Here is a 9,956-nt window from a genome sequence, read left to right on the forward strand (position 1 = left end):
GTGTGCCAAGCACAGTCCTGAGCACAGAAGACACAGCAGAGAGCAAAACAGATAAAGTCTCTGCCCTCATGGAGCTGATATTCTAGTTAGGGAGAGAGACGATACACAAATTCAAACTAAACCTGTTCCCGCCGAGTTGATTCTGACTCATAGCAACCCTACAGGACAGAGTAGAACTGCCCTACAGGGTTTCCAAGAAGCAGGTGATGGATTCGAACTGCCAACCTTTTGGTTTGCAGCCACAGTTCTTAACCACTGTGTCACCAGGGCTCCAATGTGCAAATGAACACATACACACACACAAACGCAAAGATATATAAATGCAAATAAGTACTATGTTGCAGTAGTAGAATAAAGCATGCTAAGGAGGTAGGTAAAGAATGATGGAAGTATAATGTTTTTAGAGACTTCTTTGCTATGAGAAAGGAGAAAAAATAAGCCTTTGAACAGCAATGAAGAATGAGACAAGTGAGAATCTGGGGAAGAGTTTTCCTGGCAGTGGGAACTGCAAGTACAAAGGCTCTGAGGCAAAAGTGTACATGAGTTCAAAGAATAGCAAAAATGACAATGAGCCTGTAATGAAGAGTTTCAAGGAGACAGTGTTAGGAGATGATGTCAAAAAGTTATCACGGGATTAGATCACGTAGGGACCTGTGGACCATAATGGAAATTTTATATTTTACTCTGAAATGGAAAATCACTGGAGGGTTTTGAGCAGAAGAATGACATTATTAGATCATCTGGCTTCTGTGTGGATAATAAACTATAGAAGAGTGAGGGGCAAAAGTCGAATCAGGAGGCTAGTTAGAAGGCTGTTTACAGGAATTCAAGTGAGAGGTGATAGTGGCTTGGACCTGGGTAGCAGTGATGAAGGAGCTGGGAAGTTGCCAGATTCTGGACTGAAAATTAAGGTAAGTCAGATTTTAAAAATGAAATTAAATACATCCATTCCTTTGTGTTTATGCTATGTCCACCCAATAACCCACGGATGTTCTCAGATTAGCCTGGAGTATAAGGCGCAACAGACTATTTCTTCCTGGTGTTCTTACACACACTTATATGTCCTAAGCTAACTGACTTAGGCTGTGTTCTCTAGAGAAGCAAAACCAGTAAAGCATATAAATATATATAGATTTATATCAAAGAAATGGCTCATGCAGTTGAACAGGCTGGAATGCCTCAAGTCCATGGGTCAGGCTAGAGGCCTGTCCTTATTCATGCAGCCGCAGAGGCTGGCAAACCCAAGATCAGCAGGTCAGACAGCAGGGCTCTGGGTTACAGGCTGCAAAGACTGACGAATCCCAAGATCGGCAGCCAAGATGGCAGGTAAGCTGCTAGCTCCAGTCCGAAGAACTGAATGTGAAATGAACAGGAGCCAGCTGCAGGATTCAGAGTGAGCAAAAGCCCACAAGCCTTGCCAGAAAGTCTACCTATATTGGATGCAGGCCGCACCCCCAAGGTAATTCCCTTTCAAGTATTTGACTACTCATAGCAGATCCCATCATGGAGGTGATCACATCATATCAAATCTCATCATGGAGGTGATCATGTCATTATACAACTCCCGAACTACATCATAACTGCCAAACCACTGAGAATCATGGCCCAGTCATGTAGACACACAACCTTAACCCTCACACTAACTGAGAAGCTACTGCTATGATGTGTTTCAAGGCAACCAGAGTAAGTGGTCTCATGGATTCAACAGGAAAGCACCACATTTTATGACATAGTGTTGGAAAACCAAAGTCAATAATGCTGAAGAATCAATGGCTAGCTTTATCTGGAAATAAATTTTATGGTCAGTTACAGAAAGAAAAAGAAAAAACAAGTTCAGTACCCACTGTATAACAACATCTTGACATTTTGCTTTTTTTCTTTTTCGTATTTTTTTAAAAATACCATTTAAGACATAATACAGTAACAAACCTACTTTTCTCCATTTATTACCAGATTAGGACGCTAACCTTAAGCAGTACACTTTGACCAAGCAACCATGTTCAGCAAATATTTACTGTGTCCCCACTGCATGTAAGGCACTGATTAACACAGTGCAAGAAGCAATGGTAAGTAGGAAGACAGAATAGAATGTGCTAAGTGTCAGAGCAGAAGTGAAAGAAAGCAAAACATTATCAGAATCCAGAGCCAGGAGTAGGATCTGTGCAGGGAGTATCCATGTGCGGGGACCAGGAGTATCTTCTTAACAAGGTAACACTTGACTTAGGCTTGAAGAATGGGGTAGAGATGGAGGTAAGTGGGAACGACAGAAGGAAATAGCCTGAGGGAAAACATAAAACCAGAAAAGGCAGTGAGCATATCTTTCAATTACTGAAAATTCTTGAATACCAGGCTAAGGGAGATTAAATTTTATTCTTTAGACACTGGAGAGCCACTGCAGAATTTAGGGAGGTACATAATGGGCTTTTTAGAAATATTTAGCTAAAAACACTTATGCAAGACACCAAAAGAGGCCTACATAAGTGAAAAAACATACCTTGCTCATGGGTAGGAAGATTTAACATTATAAAAATGTCTACTCTACCAAAAGCCATCTATAGATACAATGCAATTCCAATCCAAACTCCAACAACATTTTTTTTTTTTTTACGGAGACAGAAATGCCCACATTTTATTAGAAATTGGAACATAACTGTTCAGTATTGCTAGAACATCGAAATTGAACGTAAGTTCATAGTAAACTGAAAAGAGTAGAAATTAAGTATAAAAATGGAGCGAGATTTAAAGTTTCCTCAGACATTAAGACAACAGCAACAACAACATAAAAACGGTAAAGGTGAATTTAAACGTGGAAATGGTGGGGTCTTATTTATGTTCTCAGGAACGACGTTTGGAAACCCCAGCACCTGCAAGATAGCTGGGCACTGGAAGCAGCGGAACGAAAGACAGACGGTCCTCAGTTGCTGGGGCAGACGTGGGCCCAATTTGTCCGTCGTTGCCAAGTTTCCCCCAGGGCTGGGATCTAGGCGTGCGGCAAGTTTAGGTTCTTCGACCTCGTTGTGACCGTCACTGGCCTGAGTTAGAGGCCGATTCAGGTGAGAAGATGGTTGAGTCCCAGGAGCTCTCCTAGAGCCGCCCTTTTGGGGGAACTCCTGGGCTCCCCGGCTTCGACAGTAGCAAAGGAAACACGCGACCCTGCTCTCGCTTCCTCCCCTCAACATTCATTCCTCCTGGGCTCAGAAGTTTCCAAACAGGGTTTCCTCGTCAGAGTAGAACTCGGAGACGAATTCTCAGGCAGAACAGTGCATTGCTCCCTTTCCTTGGAACTTCTACTTTCACTTTCCCTGCATTCGGGTTCCAGCCTCCAGGTCGCGTTTTTGGCCTCGGGCATTAAGTTTTTAGACAGATTTTCTTTGCAGGGGAAAGTTGACAACCTTTGAAGACATAGTCGGCAAAGGCACCACTCACCTTTGTGCTACCACAATTAAAAGTAACCAGGCCACTTCTGTGGTCTCATACCTTAAACCGAACTTTGCTCCAGGAGAAAAGTTTAGTGACTTACCCGTAGAACCACAGAATCAGCTCTAAAGACCCTATTTCCTGAATTCCTGCTTATTTCCTGTGTCCACAAGGGATTAAACAATCTTAAATGGTTTAGGGTATCTGGCTTTTAGCAACTGCGGTAGGGCTCTGGGTTGTCTGGTAGTAGACTGGGCTGCAGACAAGAGGGAAGGGGCTCCACTTAAAGGTTGTTTCCTTCCATTCTTTGGGAGGTATTCCAGGGGGGAAAAAACAGAGGAAAATGAATTATTTGTGGTCCTTTCCCTCATGTTGACCCACGTTATTGGCCAATTATTTAATAATAAAATGTTCAGACTTTGTACGTTGAGCATAGTTGAATAAATGTCTAGAAATTGACTGCAGTAGAAGGGAATTAAATGCTGTTGATAGCAGTATTTGTTCTGTCTACTCCTCTACTTGTACTTTTCCTTGTGGTTCTGAATCCTGTATTGGAATTGATACTCCTTTTTCTAAAAATTATCAAAATCTATTAAATATTCTGAATTCCACCTATACATTGTATTCCCTCTTTTGAGTACTGCACAGCATACTGTTATTTTCTTTTTTTTTAATTAACTTTTATTGAGCTTCAAGTGAACGTTTACAAATCAAGTCAGACTGTCACACATAAGTTTATATACACCTTACTCCATACTCCCACTTGCTCTCCCCCTAATGAGTCAGCCCTTCCGGTCTCTCCTTTCGTGACAATTTTGCCAGCTTCCAACTCTCTCTATCCTCCCACCCCCACTCCAGACAGGAGATGCCAACACAGTCTCAAGTGTCCACCTGATATAAATAGCTCACTCTTCATCAGCATCTCTCTCCTACCCACTGTCCAGTCCCTTTCATGTCTGATGAGTTGTCTTCGGGGATGGTTGCTCTCCTGTGCCAACAGAAGGTTTGGGGACCATGACCGCCGGGATTCCTCTAGTCTCAGTCAGACCATTAAGTATGGTCTTTTTATGAGAATTTGGGGTCTGCATCCTACTGATCTCCTGCTCCCTCAGGGGTTCTCTGTTGTGCTCCCTGTCAGGGCAGTCATCGGTTGTGGCCGGGCACCAACTAGTTCTTCTGGTCTCAGGATGATGTAGGTCTCTGGTTTATGTGGCCCTTTCTGTCTCTTGGGCTCTTAGTTATTGTGTGACCTTGGTGTTCTTCATTCTCCTTTGCTGCAGGTGGGTTGAGACCAATTGATGTATCTTAGATGGCCGCTTGTTAGCATTTAAGACCCCAGACGCCACATTTCAAAGTGGGATGCAGAATGTTTTCATAATAGAATTATTTTGCCAATTGACTTAGAAGTCCCCTTAAACCATGGTCCCCAAACCCCTGCCCTTGCTCCGCTGACCTTTGAAGCATTCATTTTATCCCAGAAACTTCTTTGCTTTTGGTCCAGTCCAGTTGAGCTGACCTTCCATGTATTGAGTATTGTCTTTCCCTTCACCTAAAGCAGTTCTTATCTACTAATTAATCAGTAAAAAACCCTCTCCCATCCTCCCTCCCTCCCCCCCTCGTAACCACAAAAGTATGTGTTCTTCTCAGTTTATACTATTTCTCAAGATCTTATAATAGTGGTCTTATACAGTGTTTGTCCTTTTGCCTCTGACTAATTTCGCTCAGCATAATGCCTTCCAGGTTCCTCCATGTTATGAAATGTTTCACAGGTTCGTCACTGTTCCATTGTGTGAATATACCACAATTTATTTAACCATTCATCTGTTCATGGACACCTTGGTTGCTTCCAGCTTTTTGCTATTGTAAACAGAGCTGCAATAAACATGGGTGTGCATATATCTGTTTGTGTGAAGGCTCTTATTTCTCTAGGGTATATTCTGAGGAGTGGGATTTCTGGGTTGTATGGTAGTTTTATTTCTAACTGTTTAAGATAACGCCAGATAGATTTCCAAAGTGGTTATACCATTTTACATTCCCACCAGCAGTGTTTAAGAGTTCCAATCTCTCCACAGCCTCTCCAACATTTATTATTTTGTGTTTTTTGGATTAATGCCAGCCTTGTTGGAGTGAGATGGAATCTGATCGTAGTTTTGATTTGCATTTCTCTCATGGCTAATGATCGAGAGCATTTTGTCATGTATCTGTTACCTGCCTGAATATCTTCTTTAGTGAAGTGTGTGTTCATATCCTTTGCCCACTTCTTGATTGGGTTGTTTGTCTTTTTGTGGTTGAGTTTTGGCAGAATCATATAGATTTCAGAGATCAGGCGCTGGTCGGAGATGTCATAGCTGAAAATTCTTTCCCAATCTGTAGGTGGTCTTTTTACTCTTTTGGTGAAGTCTTTAGATGAGCATAGGTGTTTGATTTTTAGGAGCTCCCAGTTATCGGGTTTCTCTTCATCATTTTTGGTAATGTTTTGTATTCTGTTTATGCCTTGTATTAGGGCTCCTAACGTTGTCCCTATTTTTTCTTCCATGATCTTTATCGTTTTAGTCTTTATGTTTAGGTCTTTGATCCACTTGGAGTTAGTTTTTGTGCTTGGTGTGAGGTATGGGTCCTGTTTCATTTTTTTGCAAATGGATATCCAGTTATGCCAGCACCATTTGTTAAAAAGACTATCTTTTCCCCAACTAACTGACACTGGGCCTTTGTCAAATATCAGCTGCTCATATGTGGATGGATTTATATCTGGGTTCTCAATTCTGTTCCATTGGTCTATGTGCCTGTTGTTGTACCAGTACCAGGCTGTTTTGACTACTGTGGCTGTATAATAGGTTCTGAAATCAGGTAGAGTGAGGCCTCCCACTTTCTTCTTTTTCAGTCATGCTTTGCTTATCCGAGGCTTCTTTCCCTTCCATATGAAGTTGGTGATTTGTTTCTCTATCACATTAAAAAATGACATTGGAATTTGGATCGGAAGTGCATTGTATGTATAGATGGCTTTTGGTAGAATAGACATTTTTACTATGTTAAGTCTTCGTATCCATGAGCAAGGTATGTTTTTCCACTTAAGTATGTCCTTTTTAATTTCTTGTAGTAGTACTTTGTAGTTTTCTTTGTATAGGTCTTTTACATCTTTGATAAGATTTAGTCCTAAGTATTTTATCTTCTTGGGGGCTACTGTGAATGGTATTGATTTGGTTATTTCCTCTTTGATGTTCTTTTTGTTGATGTAGAGGAATCCAAGTGATTTTTGTATGTTTATCTTATAACCTGAGACTCTGCCAAACTCTTCTATTAGTTGTAGTAGTTTTCTGGAGGATTCCTTAGGGTTTTCTGTGTATAAGATCATGTCATCTGCAAATAGAGATAATTTGACTTCCTCCTTGCCAATCCGGATGCCCTTTATTTCTTTGTCTAGCCTAATTGCTCTGGCTAGGACTTCTAGCACGATGTTGAATAAGAGCGGTGATAAAGGACATCCTTGTCTGGTTCCCGTTCTCAAGGGAAATGCTTTCAGGCTCTCTCCATTTTGAGTGATGTTGACTGTTGGCTTTGTATAGATGCCCTGTATTATGTTGAGGAATTTTCCTTCAATTCCTATTTTGGTGAGAGTTTTTATCATAAATGGGTGTTGGACTTTGTCAAATGCCTTTTCTGCATCAACTGATAAGATCATGTTGTTTTTGTCTTTTGTTTTATTTATATGGTGGATTACATTAATGGTTTTTCTAATATTAAACCAGCCTTGCATACCTGGTATAAATCCCACTTGGTCGTGGTGAATTATTTTTTTGATATGTCCAACAACATTTTTTAATGAGATGGAGAAACAAATCACCAACTTCATATGGAAGGGAAAGAGGCCCCGGATAAGTAAAGCATTACTGAAAAAGAAGAACAAAGTGGGAGGCCTCATACTACCTGATTTTAGGACATATTATGCCACCACAGTAGTCAAAACAGCCTGGCACTGGTACAACACAGGTACGTAGACCAAAGGAACAGAATTGAGAATCCAGACATAAATCCATCCACATGTGAGCAACTGATATTTGGCAAAGGCCCAACGTCAGTTAAATGGAGAAAAAAAGTCTCTTTAACAAATGGTGCTGGCATAACTGGATATCCATCTGCAAAAAAATGAAACAAGACCTATGCCTCACACCATGCACAAATACTAACTCAAAATGGATCAAAGAGCTAAATATAAAATCTAAAACAATAAAGATCATGGAAGAAAAAATAGGGAAAATGCTAGGAGCCCTAATACATGGCATAAACAGTATACAAAACATTACTAACAATGCACAAACAACAGAAGAGAAACTAGGTAACTGGGAACTCCTCAAAATCAAACACCTATGCTCATCCAAAGACTTCACCAAAAGAGTGGAAAGATTACCTACAGACTGGGAAAAAGTTTTTAGCTATGAGATTTCCAATCAGCATCTGATCTCTAAAATCTACATGATAGTGCAAAAACTCAACTACAAAAAGACAACCTGATTAAAAAATGGGCAAAAGATATGAACAGGCCCTTCACTAAAGAAGACATTCTGGTTGCCAGCAGCTACATGAGGAAATGATCAGGACCTCTAGCCATTAGAGAAATGCAAATCAAAACTACAATGAGATTCCATCTCACTCCAACAAGGCTGACATTAATCAAAAAAACACAAAATAATAAATGTTGCAGAGGCTGTGGAGAGACTGGAACACTTATGTACTGCTGGCGAGAATGTAAAATGGTACAACCATTTTGAAAATCAATTTGGCACTTCCTTAAAAAGCTAGAAATGGAACTACTCTACGATCTAGCAATCCCACTCCTCGGAATACATCCTAGAGAAATAAGAGCCTTTACACGAACAGATACACGCACACCCATGTTCACAATGGAAGCAATCAGGGTGCCCATCAACAGATGAATGGATAAATAAATTATGGTATAGTCACAGAATGGAACACTACGCATCAATAAAGAACAGTGATGAATCTGTGAAACCTTTCGTAACATGGAGGAATCTGGAAGGCATTATGCTGAGTGAAATTAATCAGTTGCAAAAGGACTAATATTGTATGAGACCACTATTATAAGAACTTGAGAAATAGTTTAAACAGAGAAGAAAATATTCTTTGGTGGTTACGAGAGTGGGGAGGGAGGAAGGGAGAGGAGTATTCACTAATTAGATAGTAGACAGTAACTATTTTAGGTGAAGGGAAAGACAACACACAATACAGGAGAGGTCAGCAGAACTGGACTAAACCAAAAGCAAAGATGTTTCCTGAATAAACTGAACACTTCAAAGGCCAGCATAGCAGCGGCGGGGGTTTGAGGACCATAGTTTTGGGGGGCATCTAGGTCAATTGGCATAAAAAAATCTACTAAGAAAACATTCTGCATCCCACTTTGGAGAGTGGCGTCTGGGGTCTTAAATGCTAGACAGCAGCCATCTAAGATGCATCAATTGGTCTCAACCCACCTAGAGCAAAGGAGAATGAAGAACACCAAACACACAAGGTATTTATGAGCCCAAGAGACAGAAATGGCCACATAAACCAGAGACTACATCAGCATGACACCAGAAGAGCTAGATGGTGCTGGCTACAACCGATGACTGCAATGACAGGGAACACAAAAGAAAACCCCTGAGAGAGCAGGAGAGCAGTGGGGTGCAGACCTCAAATTCTCATAAATAGACCAGACTTAATGGTCTGACTGAGACTAGAAAGACCCCGGAGGCCATGGTCCCCAGACTTTCTGTTCGCCCGAGACAGGAACCATTCCCAAAGCCATCTCTTCAGACAGGGATTGGACTGGACTATAATATAGAAAATGATACTGTTGAGGAGCGAGCTTCTTGGATCATGTAGACACATGATACTATGTGGGCAGTTCCTGTCTGGATGGGAGATGAGAGGCCAGAGGGGGTCAGAAGCTGGCCGAATGGACATGAAAATAGAGAGTGGAGAGGAGCGTGCTGTCTCATTAGGGGGAGAGCAACTTAAAGCACAATAAAATTTTTTTTTAAATCTCAATTGGTATTTCATCAGTTCCTGGAACGTTGTTTTCTCCAATGCCTTCAGTACAGCTTGGACTTCTTCCTTCAGCATCACTGGTTCTTGATTATAAGCTACCTCCTAAAATAGTTGAAATTGACTAATTCTTTTTAGTACATTGACTATGTATTCCTTCCTTTTTTTTTTTTTGTGCTTCCTGCCTCATTCAATATTTTCCCATAGAATCTTCAATATTGCAACTCAAGGCTTGAATTTCCTCTTCAGTTCTTTTAGCTTGAGAAATACCGAGCGTGTTCTTTCCTTTTGGTTTTCTAACTACAGGTCTTTGCACATTTCATTGTAATACTTTACTTTGTCTTCTGGAGTTGCCCTTTGAAATCTTCTGTTCAGCTCTTTTATTTCATCATTTCTTCTGTTCGCTTTAGCTACTGTACATTCGAGAGCAACTTTCAGAGTCTCTTCTGACATTGTTTTTGGTCTTTACTTTCTTTCCTGCCTTTTTAATGACCTTTTGC

Source organism: Elephas maximus, chromosome X (assembly GCF_024166365.1).
Source record: "Elephas maximus indicus isolate mEleMax1 chromosome X, mEleMax1 primary haplotype, whole genome shotgun sequence".
NCBI classification, from domain to species: Eukaryota; Metazoa; Chordata; class Mammalia; order Proboscidea; family Elephantidae; genus Elephas; species Elephas maximus.